This window comes from Peromyscus eremicus, chromosome X (assembly GCF_949786415.1).
Source record: "Peromyscus eremicus chromosome X, PerEre_H2_v1, whole genome shotgun sequence".
Classification (NCBI taxonomy): domain Eukaryota; kingdom Metazoa; phylum Chordata; class Mammalia; order Rodentia; family Cricetidae; genus Peromyscus; species Peromyscus eremicus.
In genome coordinates, this window is record NC_081439.1 from 108,375,761 (window position 1) to 108,397,543 (window position 21,783).

At 38.4% G+C, this 21,783-nt stretch overlaps 1 non-coding gene across 1 annotated transcript; it reads right to left on the reverse strand.

Annotated features, from left to right (window-relative positions):
• Positions 1-2,214: 2,214 nt before the first annotated feature.
• Trnak-cuu (transfer RNA lysine (anticodon CUU)) lies at positions 2,215-2,287 on the reverse strand. The gene has a single exon. It is a non-coding gene; the product is annotated as a tRNA-Lys (tRNA).
• Positions 2,288-21,783: the final 19,496 nt, after the last annotated feature.

Genomic DNA, 21,783 nt, shown 5'->3' on the forward strand with positions numbered 1-21,783 from the left:
ATTCCAATTAACAACCAAATTCAGCAGAATTGTCCTGCTGTGGTAAGCAGCCATTTTTTTCAAGTACAAAAGCCAGTAAATTTTATTCACTTGAGTTACACAATGCTATGAATTTCTTACAAAAGTCTGCCTTAGGAAAACCTATGAATTAATATTAATATAGAAATCTATTAATATGTACCATTTGTAATAATTTCATTAAATATACAGAGTGCATAAATCGTATTCCTGAACATTCTAAAGAGAAATGCATTCATACATTTTATCCTTGAGTCAGGCACTCCCCTATTGCAGCATATTTGTATTTATAGATTTTTTTCCCATGGAACTCAGCCTCATAGACACTTCAGTGCAGTCTCTCACTGTCCTTTTGCAGCTTCCTGGTGGAGATGACATTTGCTCAGCTAGAGAATAGACACTTTCTAGCTGAGTTGCTCAACACATTGATACCCTAAGGCCTGGCTGATTGGCTGTCAGAGGGTTCCAGCTGTTTAGCTGCTGTGATGTGTCTTTCATAGGAAAAGACATTTCCTGGAACATCAACAGCTTGTTAAGGACTTTGGAGTGCAGGGGAGAAATTTTGAAATTTTGGAGGAACTGAGTGGTTTGAACTTGGAGGAGGTGTGAAGATGAAACAGAGAAAGGGCTGAAAGGGGGGACCTGCCCCCATCTGTGTTTGAAAAGATTCATTTCCAGAACTAACTTCACACTATTTGATGAGCAACCTTCCCTAGATTAGAAGGTCAAGTGTTTGTAGTGGAAACAGAACCTGGCGATTATCAACCCTAGGGATGCACAGATCATCTGAGAACTTAAAACTCATCAAATAAGTTGGAAAACTCTTCATGAAATTGTCAGCAATTTCAGTTCAGTCTGATTTTCTTTGTGCCTTGATTTCCTCTTGTGAAAACTGAGGGCACAGAATATTCTCAGGCATGCTTGTAAGACCCAGCAAGCAAAAAGCTGACCAAAGATACCTGGATTCAAAAGGTCCCTTTGGGAAGTAAAGGCAGTAAGCAGAGCATGAAGAAGGGAGGAGCAGAGTGCTAACAAGGCCGTGCTTGCCAATTTGAAGCCCATGTGGGCCAATTAGCTCTGCTTTCTTCCATAGTCATTGACTGAACTCTGAACTCTGGCCAGTCATCTCACAGATCTGTGCCATTGGTCACTAGGGTCACCAAGAGAAAAAGAAAGTGTGGTTGGCTTAGTGAAAACTAACTAGCAGAGACATGTCTCTAAGTGTCACCTGTATGTATAAGAAATAGCTTAGCAATGCTTTGGGGCACCAAGTACCATTTAATAACATGCTGAAATCCCTCTGCTTCTTGTGCTTCTCATTCTTGTCTCTCTCATCACTCCATGGTTTCATTGCCCACTTGTGTATTTATTTCACCATATACATATTGAAAAGATATACTATTTACACATAAGAATTATGTCAACCCAGGCAGTGGTGGCACATGCCTTTAATCCCAGCACTCAGGAGGCAGAGCCAGGTGGATCTCTGTGAGTTCTAGGCCAGTCTGGTCCACAGAGCGAGAGCCAGGACAGGCACCAAAACTACACAGAGAAACCCTGTGCTGAAAAACCAAAAAAAACAAAAAACAAAAACAAAAACAAAAACCAAGAATTATGTAGAACCTCTGTAACCATGGTATTTTGCACAATACCTGTACATAGTAAGAGTTCAAAGTCATCAGTTAGTGAATGGAGGTTTGTGAATGTCCTAAATCCAGTGTTCTCAACCATGCTTTAAAAATATTGAGAGAGATAACCAATTCCACCATACAATTCTGAAAACATATCTTGAAATAAAATGCACACAATGCTGATGGGTGATGTTGCCCTGTATGCTGTGAATGTGTTGCTCTGATTGGCTGATAAATAAAATGCTGATTGGCCAGTAGCCAGTCAGGAAGCATAGGCAGGATAAGCAGAAAAGGAGAATTCTGGGAGAGGAAGGCTGAGTCAGGAGATGCCAGCCCACTATCCAGGGAGCAGCATGTAATGGCACACAGGTAAAGCCACAGAACATGTGACAACATACAGATTAACAGAAATGGGCTGAATTTAAATGCAAGAGCTAGTCAGTGGTAGGACTAAGCTAACGGCAAGTAGTTATAAATAATATTAAGCCTCTGTGTGATTATTTTATAAGCAGGCCATGGGACTGCAGGGCCCAGGCAGGACTGGAGAAACTTCTAGATACAATGGCGCCCAACGTGGGGCTCAAACCCACAACCCTGTGATTAAGAGTCTCATGCTCTACCAACTGAGCTAGCTGGGCAGGACCAAAAAAACTTCAGCTACAAATAGAATTATGATATTACTTTATGATGGGAAATCACCGTAGCTTTAGAAGAAAAGTGCTTAGAAGGTGAGGATAAGTAGTTCTTTGTCAGAAGGCATACTCATGAAATGTACTAGGGAAGGAAGATAGATGTTTTAAATATTCACTCCACTAACAATTTAGTCAAACTCTTTTGCCTGGCATGTTTCTACATAAAACATACTATTCTCTGTCCATGACTACCATCCTTGTTAGGATTGCTCTATTCATTATCTGATGTTTAACTCAGACATTACTACCTCCACAAAGCCATCCTGACAATCATCCTTCAGGTAGATTCAGTACCCATGATGGCTTGAATGAAAATGGTCCCATAGGCTCATATATTTAAATACTTAGATCTCAGTTAGTGGAAATGTTTGGGAAGGATTAGTAGGTATGGCCTTGTTTGAGAAGGTGTGTCAATGGGGTGGGCTTTGAGGTTGCAAATGCCCACTACATTCTCAAATACCTCTCTCTCTTTACCTTGTGGTTGTTGTCTCAACATATAAGCTCTCAGATACTGCTCCAGGATCATGCCTACCTGCCTATTGCCATGTTCTCCACCATGATGATAGTAGACTCACCCTCTAGAACCATGGTATAAATTGCCTTGGTCATTGTGTTTTGTCACGGCAATAGAAAAGTAACTAAGACAATAATTCCTGATCTGTACCTTCAGATTCTTTTTTTGTAGAACCATTGTATTATAATTTTCATGTTACCTGTTTATCTCTTCTCATAGATTTAAATTTTATGAGGAAAAAATTCTATTATTGTTATAATCAAGGAAACCTGGGAACTATTGCCAAAATTTACTGTGCTACATGCCCAAGTTGAATTAAGAAATACAAGATACTGCTATAAGCTAACCCAATCAGAAACAGATTTTATTTTAATTGGCCCTTTTGCTGCTGAATATCAGCTGAGGAAAGACTAAGTAGGTGGGAATACTCTGTGAGGTAGCTGTCATTGAATACCCATTCTACAGAGAGAAACTGAAGATCAGAAAATTTATTTTGCTTAGTCATTTGCTGTATCAGTCCCAGCATCCAAATACATGTTATATTGCTTTTTCTCCAAAATTTTACTCTGAAATGTTTAGAAATACATTAAATTTAAAAGAATCATTGACCATCCACCTTCATTTTGATGTATCTCAATATAATTGCATACATCAATGTATTCAAATTGTATACTATATGATATAGGAAACATCACTAATGAGTATTTAATATTTTACAGTCTTTTATTTAGATTTAATTTACAATGAAATGTACAAATCTTACATGAACAGTTGATTAAAAATACATACTCTTCAGTTATCTAAAGCCATGTAAAGATTTAGAACATATATGGTATGGTAGGATAACTATGGTTGACAATTAATTGCATACTTCAAAATGGTAACTACAGAAGAATTTGAATATTCCTATTACAAAGAAATGATTAATGTTTGAAATAATTGGTATGCTCAGAACCCTGATCTGATCATTATATAGATGTTTACACATTATATACATCTATGTAAATATCATGTTGTTCTCTATAAATATATACAGTTGTTATGTGTCAATTAAAAATAAAAGTATGGAAGATGAAGAGATGGCTCAGCAGTTAAAAGTTGTTCTTCCATAGGACCCAGGTTTGCTGATATGCTGTGAATATGGTTGATAAATAAAATGTTGATTGGCCAGTAGCCAGGCAGGAAGTATAGGCAGGGCAAGCAGACGAGGAGAATGCTGGGAAGAGGAAGGCTGAATCAGGAGTCACCAGCCAGATACAGAGAAAGCAAGATGTCAAGGCAGAACTGAGAAAAGATACCAAGCCACATGGCTAAATATAGATAAGAATTATGGGTTAATTTAAGTGTAAGAGCTAGTCAGTAATAAGCCTGAGCTAATGGCTGAGCAGTTATAAATAATATTAAGTCTCTGAGTAATTATTTTATAAGCAGGCCACAAGACTGCTGGGGCTTGGTGGGACTGGAGAAATCTTCTTACTACACAGGTTTGTTTCTCAGTACCCATATAGTGGCTAACAGCTATCTGTAACTGCAGATCAGGAGATTTGATGCCCTCTTCTGCCCTCCTGGGGCACTGCATGCATGAGGTACATATACACACAAGCAGGCAAAGTATACATGCATATAAAATAAAACAATAAAAGTTCTTAAAAAATAATAAAAGTGTTGGTTAAGCAGATGGTTTAGTTGGTAAGGCACTTGCTTCTCAAGTGTGAGGGACTAAGTTCAGATCTCCAGAATCCAGGTAAAAAGGCAGGAGTGATGGCATGCTTTTATAATCTCAGAGATAGTGAGATGGGAAGTATTTCTGGATGTTCCTGACCAGCTATCCTAGGCTACACGGTAAATTTCCAGCCCAATGAGAGGTCCTATCTCAAGCAACAATAACAACAAAGTAGAAAGTGAAAGGTACCCAAAGAAGGAGAGAGATTGTCCTCTGACCTCTAAGCACAAGTGAGCACACATGCCTGTATGCATCTATACACACATGGGTACCCCCCACATACATATGTACACATGCATACACACATATATAAGTAAATTTTTGAAGTATATCTATTTTTAAAGACTAGGTGCACTGGTGCACATCTTTGTCCCAACACTGGGACAATTAATGAAACTATTATACATGGTACATATTAATAGACTTCTGTATTTGTATTTGTGGTGGTTTGAATATGAATGCCCCCATAGGCTTATATATTTGAATGCTTGGTCATCGGGGTTGGTGCTAGTTGAGAGGTATTAAGAGGTGTTGGAGTAGTGTGAACTTCTTGGAGTAGGTGTGTCACTGGCATTTGGTCTTTGAGGTTTCAAACACTTGAGTCAGGCCCAATATCTCTTACTGCTGCCTGTGTATCCAGATCTAGAACTCTTAGCTACTCTCCAGTACCATGTCTGCCTGCACGCCATGTTCCCGCCATGACAATAATGGATTAAACCTCTGAAAGTATAAGCCAGCCCTAATTAAATGTTTTCCTTGATAAGAGTTGCCATAGTCATGGTGTCTCTTCACAGCAATAGAACATTGAGTAAGACAATATTAATTTATAAGCTTATAAAGCCTTGCCTATAAATGCTCATTGTAGCAGTAGTCATCATGGACAGAAATTAGAAGCAAATTCTATCAACAGGAGCATGAACAAATAAATTGGAACATATCTATTAAATTGTATGCTAATTGTGTGTGAAAGTAAATATAGGTGAAGGAGAGGTAGGTGGATGTCTATATGTTTGAGGACAGCCTGTTCTACATAGTAAGTGCCAGGCCAGCTAGCGCCACACAGCAAGATTGTGCCTTAAAAAATATTCAGAGATTTTCTATCACTAGAAGTCCAATGCACTATCCATTGGGTGGGAGGAGGAAAGAGAGGGGGATCTGTGATTGGTATGTAAAATGACTAAAAAATTTCTAATAAAAAATATCCAGAGACTTATAACTCCCCAAGAAAGTTCCCTGATATCCTTCTGCAGTCTATCCCATTTCCACTGGCAGAAGCATTTTTATAGTACATTATATTATGGTACAATTTTGTATCATAATTTAGTTTTTTTCTGTTCCAATTTCTATATGAATAGAATTATAATCTATTTACTCTAATGTAAGAATTCAAGGCCGGGCGGTGGTGGTGCACACCTTTAATCCCAGCACTCGGGAGGCAGAGCCAGGTGGATCTCTGTGAGTTCGAGGCCAGCCTGGACTACCAAGTGAGTTCCAGGAAAGGCGTAAAACTACACACAGAAACCCTGTCTCGAAAAAAAAAAAAAAAAAAAAAGAATTCAAATATGTGGCTCTTTAAATTAGCACTGTGTTTTATTGCATTATTGAGAGATATCCAGCTAAAAGGATATGCCTCAATTTGTTTATTCATACCCCTGTTGATGGATATTATTTCTATTTTCTGGCCATAATAACTACTGCTACAATGAACTTTGGGTGAACAGATACTTTTGTGTTTCTTTGGAACATATCAAATAACAGAATATCTGAGTCATGGAGGTATGTACTTTTGGTATTATAAGAAATCACCAAACATTTTTCTCAAAGTAGGTGTACCACCAATAAAGAGTCCTATCAGTAGTATCTGAAAGTTCCAATTCCTCTAAATTGTCATCCACATGTGGTTTTGTTGTCTTTTAAATTTTGAACATAGTATGGAAGTGAGATAGCATCTCATTATCCAAATCACACACTTTACAATTTCAGCACTAATGCTCTTAGCCTCATTGCAGATGTCTGTAGATATGTAAAAGTAGCCAGATAAAGCACAAGGCACATGAAACATACAACATAAGAATGCAAAACATAATCACAGAAGAGTGAAATAACTTGCAGCTAAAATATTCAGTGTGATTTCATGATAAGTGATATTCATTCGAAGGTATTTACTGGGAACCTATTACATAGTGGGATATAATAGAAAAAATTTAAAGGATCCTGATTTCATGAACATAAAATCTGGTAAGGTGTCATAATAATCAAAAATGCAAAATTCACTTCAGATGGGAATTGTGCTATAGGGTAAAATATAATGGGACAGGAAGAGTTGAAAAGGGATGAATATTTTCATCCTCATTTTTGACAATTTCATACATGTATACAATCTATTATGATCATATTGTGCCCTTCATTTCTTTTTTATTCCTCTCCTACTCTTAATGCTCCCTTTCTTCCAAACTGGTCCTCTTCTACTTTCATATCTTTTGTGTGTGTACATGGGTCCGATGCAGGTCTCCATAGGTACCATGTGCTCAGGACTGCAGTGGCTATGCCACATCTACAAGAAAGCTTTCCAAGAGCTCCTTCCTATCCTCCAGCTCTTATAGTCTTTCCACTATTTCCCCTGAGCCTGGGAAGGGCTGGTATTGATGTCCACATAGGGCAAGGCATTCAATAGTAACTTATTTTCAGCATTTTAACCAGTCATGTGTCTCTGAAATAACCTTCACCTACTATGAAAGAAGCTTCTCTGACTTGGGCTGAGAACAGCACTGGTCCATTGTTGTAAACATAAATATTTAGAAAGCAGTTTGACTACATGTCCATTTAGCAAAACACCAGTAATATATTCTCCCCTAAGGCATGTGACTTCTCCAGGTACAGGCTTTTGAAATCAGATTTACAGTCTTAGACATGGATTTTCTCTTGTGGGGTAGGTTTAAAATATACTAGAAAAGCAGTTGGTTACCCCCAAAACAGTCCTGCAACTGTTGCAATAGTGGTTATATCTTCTCTTGTACATCAGTATTTTAGTATGCATGGTTTACAACTGAGAAAGCCCATTGATGGTTGTTTCCCTCTCAGCAGCCTCAATAGCACATTCCAGCATTCTGAATGTCATCAGGGAAGAAGCTTCCTGCTAAGTTCCAGTTTGAGTTTTTGTGTCCTGTATGCAAAGCATGTGGTGTCTTCAACTATAAGGTCTTACCATCCGGCTCTGGAGGGAAACTAACAGCAATGACAACAACCTGTATTGTTTGGGGAGGAGATGACAATTTCATATAAGATGATGAAAGTTTTTAAGACAGGTCTTAAAGAATGAATAGGATTCATATGAAAGGAAAATAAATGGAAGAGTTCAAATAGAACATGGATAGATATATAGAATTCATTAATCAATAAGAAAGGAGAAATTTTCAGCATGGTAGATGTATCAGGTCTATTTTGGAGCACAATGGGAAAGAAATATAGAAAGATCAAGGATAGTGGCTTCCAGAATTTGAACCTATTTCAGAAGACAACTCAGATGTATAAAATAGGTTTGAACATGAATAGATTCAATCACAATTGCATAGACGAAAGTTAAATTTGTAGCATCCAATTCATTTTTTGTTTTGGTTTGGTTTTTTGAGACAGAGTTTCTCTGTGTAGCTTTGCACCTTTCCTGGATCTCGCTCTGTAGACCAGGCTGGCCTCGAACTCACAAAGATCTGCCTGCCTCTACCTCCCGAGTGCTGGGATTAAAGACATGCCCCACCACCGCCCAGCCAATTCATTTTTAATAAATATTTTGCGCTGTTTTGCATGTTGTATAGAAAAGACTGTAGTGGAAAGAAATCAAAGGTTGCTGTGGGGAAACAGATAATGAGTTACCTTTTGACATTATTCAGGCTTCAGTCAAAGGATAACTAATTCTATGCAAGTGGCAAACTAAAATTTATTGAGGCAGCAGAACTAAGAACCTTCGTAACTTGATGGGGAAATGGAAGAAGAGCTAATATTTCGTCTGTTTGGAATAGCATATATCTATCTGTCAGTGGAAGTAAAACTTCAACAATGGGACAGGTCTAATATAAAATAAGGAAACTGGGTCTTCAGAACTAGATCTTTTTCTTTTGCCTTATTTTGAGATCAGGCTATGTCTTTCACTAAGTTACTTCACATTGTGTAAAACTGTTTTTTTCAGACTGTCCTTGCCCTGAGAGACTTCATTTTACAAGACATATTTGACTCTATTTTGAGGATGACACTTCATCATGGTGGACATGGAAATAATATCATCCAGAAGAATCCATGAGGCACAGACCGATGAATAACTTATTCTTATATATATAAATGGCTTCACGGTAGAAATTTATCACAGTAAAGTGGAACTACAGGAACACATGGGTATATTAAAATGATATCAGAAGAAGGCATGCCCTAGAACTTGTCAGATACAAATGACCAAGAAAAGAGGGTAAATCCCTCCCCTGGACCACATTAAAAAGGACACCTAACACTATGAATACAATGACCTCACAAATCTGTCATCATATCACCCAGTATGCCAGTCAAAAGACTTAGAAAGTATTCTGGACCACCTCAGGGCTTCCATTTGGTTCAGTTCTCATAGATGATATTACCTACTTGAATTGTCATATGTCCATCCTCCCCTTCATCAATCTATATCCACTGGTCATCTGTCCACCCACTTGCTTGCCTGGTCTTGATCTCGCCCTTTGCTTTTACAGCCTTCATGGTCTCATATCTCTCTTTGCACCTCCACTGTGACCCCGTCACTTGACTCCTCTGAGGTGCTTCTGGGGACAACAGTGGAGGCAGTAACAGCAGATCATCCAACAGACCCCCAGCAAGGTTTGTGATCTTTTTCTCTTTTGGAATCCCTATTAATTTCTGTCTTTCGGGCTTCTTTGAACATCCCTGAACTCTGCTTCAGCCCCTTTAGCCCCTTGAAAACTTATACACACAGATATAGATAGACAAATAGATGATAGATAGATAAATAGATAGATAGATAGATAGATAGATACATTGATTGATTGATTGCATGATATATAGTGTGTATACATGATCTGAGAGTAAATAGTAGTAATTAAGATTAGAATAGAATAAAAGACCTTCCTTATAATAGGTTTTTTAAAAAGAAGGACTACAAAGCAAGCTTTTGCCAATGAAAGTACCCTATCTTATAATTGTATTGTTATTCAGTAAGTTCTGGCACTGTGGAAAGACACACTGACATGCTGATTTATGTTTCTGACATCAAGCACTCACTACACTTTGCAAGGCCTTTCACCAGCCATTCTAAGTTTTTGTTTTCTTTTGTTTCTTGAGCTGGGTATCTCTGTGTGTCTGGCTAGCCTATGAAGACCAGGCTGGCCTCAATCTCAGAGATTCACCTGCATATGCCAAGTGCTGGGATTAAAGGTGTACACTTCTATGTCCAAATAAGCAGCTTAGAGGGACGTGTATTTCTCTGGATTTATGCAGTGTCATAAGAGCCTCTCCAAATTAGACCAGGATATCCAAGTGTATTAAAAAAATCACACTAGAATTTTACACACATCTGGCATGGTGGTTGTTTCCAAGATACCAAGACCAAACACCACCACCACAAATTTTTTTACCAAATTCTATAAGCATAGGCTTGTCTGTGGGAGAAGGGAGGACAGCGGAATCTGTGGTTGATATGTAAAATGACTAGATAATCTCTTAATAAAAAAGCATAGGCTTGTCAAATGCCTAAACACTTCACATTCAAGGAGAGCACGGACAGATGATTCAATAATTAGGATAGGCCTTTGGGGGGGAATACTGTGCATGTGGTAGTTTGAAAGAAAATGGCCCCCAAAGGGAGTGGCACTATTAGAAGGTGTGGCTTTGTTGAAGAGACAGAGAGAGAGAGAGAGAGAGAGAGAGACAGAGAGACAGAGATACAGAGAGACAGAGACAGAGAGAGAGAGACAGACAGACAGACAGACAGACAGACAGAGAAGAAAAAGAAAAATCATGAGGCCAGCTAGACATATCCAGTGACCAGAGGTAAACTTTCCTCTTTGAAGATAAAATTCTTCCTCCCTCCATATTTTGTGGGATCTATTCTTTTCCTTCTAAATGCACAAAAGTGTCTCTCTTTGGTGCCTTGAGGAATACCTCTTTCCTTATGTGATCCAAGTGTTAGGGCAAATGACAGTAGCATCAACTGCAATCTAAAGATTGAACCTAGCTTACTGGACAAACTAATTACTCTAGACCACTATCACACAAAATTGGTGATGACTTAGCCAATGTCAGTTGTAAGCAAGAGAACAAGAGGGAGGCTTTATCTATCTGAGTCTATAATCATCTAGCCATTTATAAAACACAAGAATAACTTTTTATATTTTAAACGGCCTTTCTAAAGACTCGAAAATCAAGACAAGCACATTGAAATATTCCATTAATTCATATTGATCTCTGCTCAATCACAATGCAGTTATTTCAAATCATTGATGATGCTATCTAAAGAAATATGAGAATACTTTCTTTGTGAAGGTATAGGTAATGCCAAGTAGTCTCTGAAAAACTTCTGCTTGAAGCTGAGAGACCAGAAGCCCTAAGAGCCTTGCTCAAAATGTGAAGAGTTCTCTAAATTCAACCCAGGATAGTCTCACGGGTTTGAACAAAAGAGAATCTTTTACTTCGGTTAAACTCTAGTGCCCTACAGAAAGTTTCACCTTGTTAAATACCACTAGGATCTGCTCGAAGGAAAAACAAAACAAAAAAATATTCTCTTGGATCTCTACAAATATAAAAGAATGAACATAGCTTCTAAAGTGAAGTGGATACTCTGTATTATTTTTCTTCCCATTTATGGGCAAAGAAACTCTCACTTAGAACTTGCCTGTAAGTTGTTAAAACACATTTCTAAAGAGAGGGAGGGAATGAGAGAAAAGGGAGGGAGGAAAGAGAGTCTGGAATTGAATTAAAGCTTAAGGAACACACAGGAGTCTGGATCTGGACATGAGGAAGAGAAATCATAGGTCCTACTTGCCAACAGATATTTAGGCTAAGATTGACAGACCCAGGGATTCACTATAATAGAGAGGAAATCTAACTCATTAGATCTCAGTGAGAATGTAAATGATGAGATACAGTTGGTACTCCATATCCATTTGCTCCACATTCCATCAATCATAGATCAGAAATATTTGATAAAGAATAAGTTTGTATTGAGCATATACAGCTACCTTATTCTTATCAGTATTCTCTAAACAATACAGTATAGCAACTGTTTACATAGCAATAACATGGTAATAGCATAAGAAATTGAATCTGAAAAGGATTTAAAATATTTGGAAGGGAATGATTCATCTATATACAAGTGCCATGACGATTTATACAAGGAACTTTAGCTTACACCATTAAAGTATCAATACCCAGTCTTAGAATCAATCCCCATGCCAACTCTCTTGGCACTAAGGAACAGCCTTACCTGGTAAAGAAAAAAGAATGGAGCTCATTTCTAAAGAATCAACAAAAACATTATCTCCTCAAATAAAACTATAAAATAGCAGTGTGAACAATTCCAGTACAATAAAGCAAGTAAGACAAAAGAATAAAATTTAGTGGAATATTTTTCTTTACCACAGAGTAAGGAAAGAGAAAGAGATAGTGTGGGCAGTCCCAATTTTTACTTGGATTAGAAGAAAACAAGCCAGGATGATTTTTGCCTCTATATTTACTTTCCAACCTACCATGTTTTTAGTGCCCCAGAAAAGAGAGGAGAAGTGTGCAGCAGAGAAAGATCTTAACTTTTAATAATGATCCAGTAAGCAGAGCTGTGGGCTGACAGACCAGAGACCCATTCTCTACAACTCTTGTGTAGGTGGAGTTTTCTCCAGTCCCGCTTGGGCCCACAGCTGCTCAGACCCAAGTAAATAAACAGAGACTTATATTACTTATAAACTGTATGACTGTGGCAAGCTTCTTGCTATCTAGTTCTTATATCTTAAATTAACCCATTTCTATTAATCTATAAGTTGCCACGTGGCTTGTGGCTTACCATTACTTTACATCTGGCTTCTCATGGTGATGGCTGGCAGCATCTGCTGACTCAGCCTCCCACTTCCCAGAATTCTCCTCTCTGCTTGTCCCGCCTACACTGTACTTCCTGCCTGGCTACTGGCCAATTAACATTTTATTTATCAATCAATCAGAGCAACACATTCACAGCATACAGAAAGACATCCCTAGCATTCTTGTCCCCTCTTGACTGTGTGAACCTAGGCATGTCATTAAAACTTTCAGAACTCCAGTAACTTTGTATGTCAAAGAAGAGCCTGAGTTCAATTGTGTGATTATATACATGATTATACATCTCAAATTATCTCCAATATCCCTACTATTAAAGTATTATACAAATCATAAAAACCTTTTACACTTTATGATTCAGTGAGTCCATATATGCATGCAAGAGGTCCATCTGTGTATCAGTGAGGTACATACCTAATACATCCATGGATGGGGAAGAGGGGAAAGGCAAGAAAAAACATTTTGTTGTTCTTGCTGTTTGTTTTGTTTTGTTTTTATGAGCTTAGAAGACAATCAACAAGAATAAAATAGATGTTTTAAAATAAAATTGTCAACTAGTTATTTTTTATTTACTCTAATCAAGCTTGCAACAGGGATGAGTTTCAGCATAAAAAAATCTGTTGTCAAAAGCTCCATCAGATTTCCATCCACGATTTCTGCCTCAAAGTCATGCAAGGGAAATTCTCTTCTGAGTCTTTACATCTCCATCAGATGACACATGAAGACAAGGGTGAGAGCAACCACATGGTGTGGAATAAGCCAACATGATTCAGTTCTATGCCAGTGCACTGGAATTACATTGACATGTAATAGACAGTTAATTCTGTTATTGGCAAGCTGAATGTTATTTTTTACAAGATAAAGAACAAATTTAAATTCAGGATTGAGTTACAAACATTTTCTGAAAAGCACTAACTAATAAATAATTTAGGTTTTGCACATTTCATACTGCCTCTGGCACATTATTTTGGTTGGTTAGTTATTTAGTTGATTGATTGGGTTAGATTTGCTCTTCATAATCCTCTACTCCTGTACAAGAAGCGTTCAAAGTAGCTAAGCAATAGTAATAGCAAAAGCTCAATTCTACCAGGTCTTCCTTATAGTCAAACATAACTAGACCCCATTAAACTATGTTAGAAAAGAGCTGTAGCAAATTAGATAAAGCAAAGCAGAAAACATTGATTGAGGCCCTGGAAGAATGGCCATAGCATTTCAAGATGCTACTATTGATATTATTTACACATTAGATTTGAACCACAGCAGACTAATATAAGAGACAATGTTCCTTCTTATACACTGTGAGTATTCTAAAATAGCACCTGGTGAGTGGCTTTGTAGAGGTATCTTGCATGTGACATAATTAGGATTTCTTCCACACTATAAATCAACTACCATTTTCTCACTGATTTACGTGTAAGTTTGAGATGGGCTCTAAGTCTGTATTTGTTCTTTGCAAACTAGACTTAAGCTTCTCTTACACCATCCCCCCCAATAGTCTTCTCTGCCAGGTACTTAATGATACTAACAGAATTCTTTTAGGAACTTTTTAAAATAAATTTAAAGTCATTTCAAAAATGGAGCAATTGACTCTTCAATAGAACAAATTAGAAAGTTAAATGAAGTTAGGAATATGGTGTATACTAAAGGTAGTCCAAGTATAAGGAGACAGTTGGTTAAATGATGTTGGAACCACTGAGCAAAATTCTAGTAAGACAGTAAAGCTGAGATTATTGTTTATATTTCACACAAATAAATTCTAGATAAATCAGAATTTTAGTATAAAATTTGTTGAATGAAATAAAACATGAAAAAGATTACAAGAACAAAATCATTTTAAATAACTGTGGAGCAGAGAGAAGTCATTTCAAAGTATAACACAACATCCAGAAGCCAAAAAAGAAAAAAAGTCAGATACAATGACTATATATAAACAGAAATTCCATCCCCATTGGCATCAGAAGGGGAGAGTTTTTCATGAAGGCCCAATAGGTCTCTGCCATGTTGGGCTTCAGCAGCAGCCACAGGGCACACACAGCGCTCAGGAATCCAAAGAGGAACCTCATTGTCCTGAGAAAAGACATAAATGTTGTGGGATGGTCTGTATGTCAAGTGTGTTGCTGATTGGTCAATAAATAAATCACTGATTGGCCAGTGGCCAGGCAGGAAGTATAGGCGGGACAAGGAGGAGAATAAAGCTGGGAAGTGGAAGGCTGAGTCAGAGAGACAATGCCAGCCGCCATGATGACAAACAGCATGTGAAGATGCCAGTAAGCCACGAGCCATGTGGCAAGGTATTGATTAATGGAAATGGATTAATTTAAGCTGTAAGAACAGTTAGCAAGAAGTCTGCCATGGCCATACAGTTTGTAACCAATATAAGTCTCAGTGTTTACTTGGTTGGGTCTGAGCGGCTGTGGGACTGGCAGGTGAGAAAGATTTGTCTTGACTGTGGGCCAGGCAGGAAAACTCTAGCCACACATAAACAGAACCCCGGGCCTACACCAATAACAGATCGGGTCTCCACCAAGTGCCAGTAGAAAGATCCTTCCATGGCTCCAGAGGGTGATTTGCAAAAGGAGCCCTCCAGTGCTTATCTGCAGCAGATACTCCAGCAGAATCCACCAATAAAAAATTTAAAATATATAAAACAAGGGAAAGAATAGAATGTGGAGAGGAATGATGAGTGCCTAGTTCCTCCCTTTTTTTTACTTTAGTAAAATATGTTTGTTTGTTTGTTTTTAATAGTTCAAATTTTTATTTTATTTTTATTTTTTTTAATTAATTAATTTATTTTTCTATTATCAGCTTGATACAGTATAAATTCTTATCTTAATAGTGAAGCGTTTCATTGAGGCTTGCTCAGTAATTGAGTAAAACCAAAACTTAAGGAAGGGAATGGCTCAATTGCCTTTAGCCTACTGGCTATGGGTGGGTTAGGACTTCTGTCGGTCTTTTCTGTGTCGAACACACAGACTGCAAGCCAAGTGCCACTTTGAGATCTTTGGTAGCAGTTAACTCTGCAGCTCACACACGATTGAGCCTGTATGATAATGAGTATTCAGAGACGGGTAACGCCTGGGGGCGCTCACCAACCTAAGACAGAGCGCCTGTGTGGCCTGGGCAGGTGTCTCCATGATGGGTAAGGTGACCTGCTGAGGTCCCCCACAACCTAAGTCAGAAGCTCATTTTTTAGTAAAAGGGGGACCTGTAGGGCCCTGGCCCCCCGTTTTGGGTAACTGTTGCCTTGCTTGCTGACCTTGACCTTTATATCCTCCATATGCTAATTCTCTGCCAGGTTCCACCCTCCTGAATGCTTAAGGGAAGATCCTTGTCTGTATATCCTGCATAATGGGCATTAACAGCTGAGATGCAAGATTGTAAAACATCAGTAGCGAACTTCTGCCCTCCAGAGTTCTCCCATTGTGCTGTAAGCCTGTATTTAAGACCTCCTCCCTCTTTCAATAAACGGCATTTGGCATTAAATTAAATAAATAAATAAATAAATAAATAAATAAATAAATACATACATACATACATAAATACATAAATAAATAAATAGAAATTCCAGGCTGGTGAGATGGCTTAGCAGGTAAAGGCACCTACCATCAAGCCTAATGTCCTGAGTTTAATTCCAGGAACCAACATGGTAGAAGTAGAGAACTCTGTTTTCCATGCATGCTGTAGTGTCTGCTGGCACATGCACAGAAAGAAAGATGAGAGAGGGAGAGAGAGAGGAAGGGGGAGTGAGGGAGGGAAGGAGTGAGTAAGTGAGGGAGGTAGTCAGAAAGGGAGGGAGGGAGGGAAGACAAAGAGAAAGAAACAAAATAAAAATGTCTCATGTGAAGAATGTCCATGAGATTAAAAGACAGTGAACTAAAAATATTTGTAACTAGTATCACAGAAAAGAGGCTACCTTTCCACAAATAAAATATCTATAAATCAGTTTATAAGCACCAACAGACCAGTGGAAAATGGTCAGATGATGATAAGCAGGTTATCCATAGGAAATAAAATACCAAATTAAACATTTTCATCACTCAGTTTCATCCATGATAAGAGGGATGTAAATTTTAAAACCCATTGAGATGATTTTTCACCTCTCAGACTGGTAATGATGAAAAAGGTTTGCTAACACATACTGAGGGTATGGAGAAATTATTCCTTATAGATTGGAAGGAATATAAATGGATACCATGTGTATGTAAAAAACAAGTTGGCCATGTCTATCAAAATTGAAAACATAGTTTGTACCAAGAAATTCCAATGCCAATAATTTATTTCACTTAAATATTCATGGATAACAAATTACAAGTATATGAAGATATTAACTGGAATATTTTTTACAATAGCAACAGATTAAAACTAACTTATTTGTAGAAAACTTTTTAATTTTATAAATGTTGTTACAAAAATATTTGCAAATAAATAGACATCACATACCTAAGTTAACAAGGAAATTTGTTTATAAACTTGGTAGAAACAAACAAAACTGCCCTGCTAGGATCCTTGCTGGGTTGGCTACAGAACTCTCCACGGATACCAAAGTCCAAGATTACACTTTTTATGTAAAATGGTGCAGCATGTGTATATTGCAGTTGGTTGAATCTGTGAGTGTGGAACCCACGGGTATGGAACACCAATCTAATCAGCATGGATGCATTATAAGGAAAACACCGTCTCCCAAGTACATAGTTCATGTGGGAGAATTGTGGTGATATTGTGTTCTCCAAAATATTGTGCACCCTAATAAACTTATCTGGGGTCAGAGAAAAGAACAGCCACTAGACATAGAAGCCAGAAAATGGTGGCACACACAGCTTTAATTCTTGCATTCCAGAGGCAGAGATTCGTCTGGATCTCTCAGTTCAAAGCCACACTGGAAACAGCCAGGCATGGTGACACACAACTTTAAACCCAGGAAGTGATGGCAGGAAGCAGAAAGGTATGTAAGGCATGAGGACCAGGAACTATAGACTGTTAAGCTTTTAGGCTTCTGAGCAGCAGTTCAGCTGAGACCCATTCGGATGAGGACACAGAGGCTTCCAGTATGAGGAAACAGGATCTGCTGAGGAATTGGCGAGGTGAGGTTAGCTGTGGCTGGTTCTGTTTCTCTGATCTTTCAGCGTTCACCCCAATACCTGGCTCTGGGTTTGTTTTTTATTAATAAGACCTTCTAACAATTCATGTTACAGAGAATAAGGAATATAATACCAATTGTCTAAAAACTGGAGGAGAAGAATATATCTGCATGTATATGTGAAAAGCAGTGGAGCACAATGATTCAGAGCATAGACCCTGAAACCAGTCAGCTTGGATTGGAGTCTTGGCTTGGTAATTAAGCAACAGTAATCTCTTTGAGCTTCAATCTCCTCATGAACAAAATATAGGCAATAAGAAATACCCTTCTTATTGGGCTCCTTTGAAGTTTAAATAGTTAATATATTTTTATATCTTGGAAAGGTGGCTGGAAAGATTGGTCAGCAATTAACAGCATCTTACAGATGGCCCAGGTTTGGTTTCCAGCACCCGCAGAGTGGGTCATAGCTATTCACAATATCAGTTTCAGGGGATCTGATGCCCTCTTCTGACCTCTGTGGGCATCAGGCACACACAAGGTGCTCACACAAACATGCAGGCAAAATATTCATATACATAAAATAAATAAATTTACATAAAAATCTTATAACAGTGTCTGACACAAACTATACTATTTAAATATTCATTAAATATATAACAGCAGAGAATATACCTAAGAGGTTATGTAAAAAGCTATATCTGGCTAAAGGACAAAAGTGAAGACCATTTTTCTATTGAACCCAATTCTTACGTAATAGATTTTTTTAAAATAACACTTCTTAAACTATTAATGATTTCTGTTCCCCATCACCCAAGTCTTACTTGACCTCATATCCTCACTACCATTATCTACTTTGTTGCATTATTTCTATTTTTCATGCCTTCTGCTGTTATTTCTCACAGATTTTGATATATCTCACTTTTGAGCACCTCATTCACTTCATTTGTCTGGAACTTTCTACACTCCTTCATGACTTCACTGTCTTCCCTCTGTTAATATGCCTCTGATGCAACAAAAACACTACATTGTCTAGTTTGCAAATCTAGACATCCTGTGGCCTCAAATTCAGAATGTTAAAGTGAGCATGCCACCCTGCTCTCATCTAAACTTCTTTTCTAATTTCATATGATAGAAACTTGATCCTTGACTTTGCTCTGTGTTCACTATCCCTCACATCTACTATACCTAGGAATTTATCCTCACATGTTCCTCTCCCACTATTTGCAATTGGAGATATACTGGCCTTGGGCAGCCCATCTCAAACTTTGATGTACTGTGCCTATGTATCACCTGAAGAGGATGCTAAAATATAGATTTGGAATCAATATTGTTGTGCAGATTTTCCTGGGAAGAGGCGAACAAACATTTACCCAGGTAGGACAAAATTACCTTAAAGAAATTATTCCATCCAAGTCTAGTTTGATAAATCAATGAGTTTCACTGGGCTTACTTATGAGACCATTGGTGAGAGAATCCCCAAAGGAACACGGGCAAATTAAGTAAGAATAAAAACATCACCGTAGAATGGCAGTGTTAACTACTTATAATATAGGCAGTGGTTCTCAAGCTTCCTACTGCTGTGATCCTTTAATACAGTTCTTCGTGTTGTGGTGACTTCCAACCATAATGTTATTTTGTTGCTACTTTATAACTGTAATTTTGCTACTGTTATAAATCTTAATGTAAATATCTGATATGTAAGATATCTGATATGTGACACCTAAAGGCCTCACAACCCACAGGTTGAGAACCACTGGCTTATATATTCTTCAGGAGGGAAGGAGCCTCACATACTTCATAGACTGCTTCTGCATTGCATGGTACTGCCCAGTGAGCTTTGCAAGTGCTCCCCACTGTCATGATAGACTATTAGTGGACTCAATCCTATGAAAGTTGCCTTCAGGAAATCACAGCTGCTCTGATTTTAAGACAGAAGCAGCCATACTATTCCTAGATGACCAAGATTCACAGTGACTATGACAGCCAGCCTGGAATATAACTGCTAATAACTCCATCACTCTATCTTCTCTTCCCATGCAGTTTCCCACACTATAGCAGGATTGTACTATGTCATCAAGAAAATAAGCACAGTAGTAACATCATTTCTGAGACAATGTTGTAGAAGACAATGTGAATTTTGTCTTAGGCTAGCACATGCGCTCTCTCTCTCTCTCTCTCTCTCTCTCTCTCTCTCTCTCTCTCTCTCTCTCTCTCTCTCTCTCTCTCTCTCGTTACTCACAATGGAGAAGTATTGAAAAACCATTTAGAGAGCCTCTGGAAAAGTTAAGATGGTGACAAATTGATGCTTCTAGCCAATATCTAATGAAAACTGAAACTATGTACCAAAAAAGGCAAGAGAGGGCTTGAAAGCTCCTTTAGCTTCTATCTAATCTTTCAGACACTACAGCTCTAGTCAAAATCTAGACCAGAGCCTCAGGAGAGCACTACTCAGGCAAGCCCCTCCTGCATACTTGAGCACATAAACTGTGAAATCATGTCTGTTGTTTCAAACTATCAAAAAAAAATTTTTTTTGTTTTTTTTTTTGTTTTTTGTTTTCTCGAGACAGGGTTTCTCTGTGTAGCTTTGCGCCTTTCCTGGAACTCACTTGGTAGCCCAGGCTGGCCTCGAACTCACAGAGATCCGCCTGGCTCTGTCTCCCGAGTGCTGGGATTAAAGGCGTGCGCCACCACCGCTTGCCTTTTTTTTTTTTTGTTTTTTGATACAGGGTTTCTCTGTGTAGTTTTGGTGCCTGTCCTGGATCTCGCTCTGTAGCCCAGGATGGCCTTGAACTCACAGAGATCCGCCTGGCTCTGCCTCCTGAGTGCTGGGATTAAAGGTGTGCACCACCACTGCTCGGCAAACTATTAAATTTTGCAGTAGTTTATGCAGCAGTAGATAGCTTGCACAGTAGGTCCAAGATGGGACTTGAAAACATCTGCATTTCTAACAAGCTCCCAGGGAAGCCTGATGTCATGTTGGCAAACATTACTTCATTGCCAGGCCCTTTATCATTGTTACAGCCTTGTACCAAACCTCTACTACCACTGCCTTTCTGTTCCAGTTCCACTATACTTCTCTTTGCCAGTATACAGTGGTTCCCCACTACTGTATGTGTAAAATCGAAGTTCACAATCTGTCATTCAAGATCCCTTAGAAACTTTAAATGCTTTAGGGTAGCATTTTCCACTGCTCTTTTGTCAGGTCCTTTCTTCTCTTGTCAACCTGATTCCCTTATTGTCCTCTGCACACATCACATTTATTCCTACTCCTTATTAGTCCTATGTCCTCTTATTCTCTCCCATATACATATGGCTTGAATATGTTAAATACTCTGTAGGTATCCAAACACAAACTTCAAGGCTTCAAGTCTGTACCACTATCCCACATAACTTCTAGCACTTTATTTGTATCTATTAGATTCACAAGTCACATTCTCAACTTCCAAGCTCAGTCTGATGCAAATTGAGTTCAGGGATAATACCTTATAAGTCATAGTCATTTCAGGACACCAGAAGCAGTGCTATATACATAGAAAGGGAAGAGGCTGGATCTATCACATTCAATACTGCATGCCTATCAGCCACTGCCAAAATTTACTCCTGGGTTTTACAGTCACAGACAGAATCCTTAGAAAATCCACTTCCTTCTTCCCTTCCAGCTTCCTATCCACTAGGTAACTACCTCATGTATTCTAGCCACATCATCAACAGGTAAGAAGATATAACACACTGAAAGGACTTCTTTCACTGTAGTGATGAAAGGGGAAATAATGCCACTGTTAATCCAAAAGCCCTTGTTTTTGGATTTGAAATCCCTCCTTCGATCAGAAAGTCAGATATGCTGTGAGCTCATTAGGGTTTCCCTGAGTAGTATGAATCATCCACAAGGACACATTGAAAGAGAGTACACTGTGAACCCAGTGGCCACAGAAGGAAGACCAACTAAAAAAGATAAACATCTAATGAAAGGTAATGAACAAACGCAACAACACAGAGGTAGAGACAGACAGATACAACATCCTGAAGTCTTGTACATTCCACACATCAGACAAAAA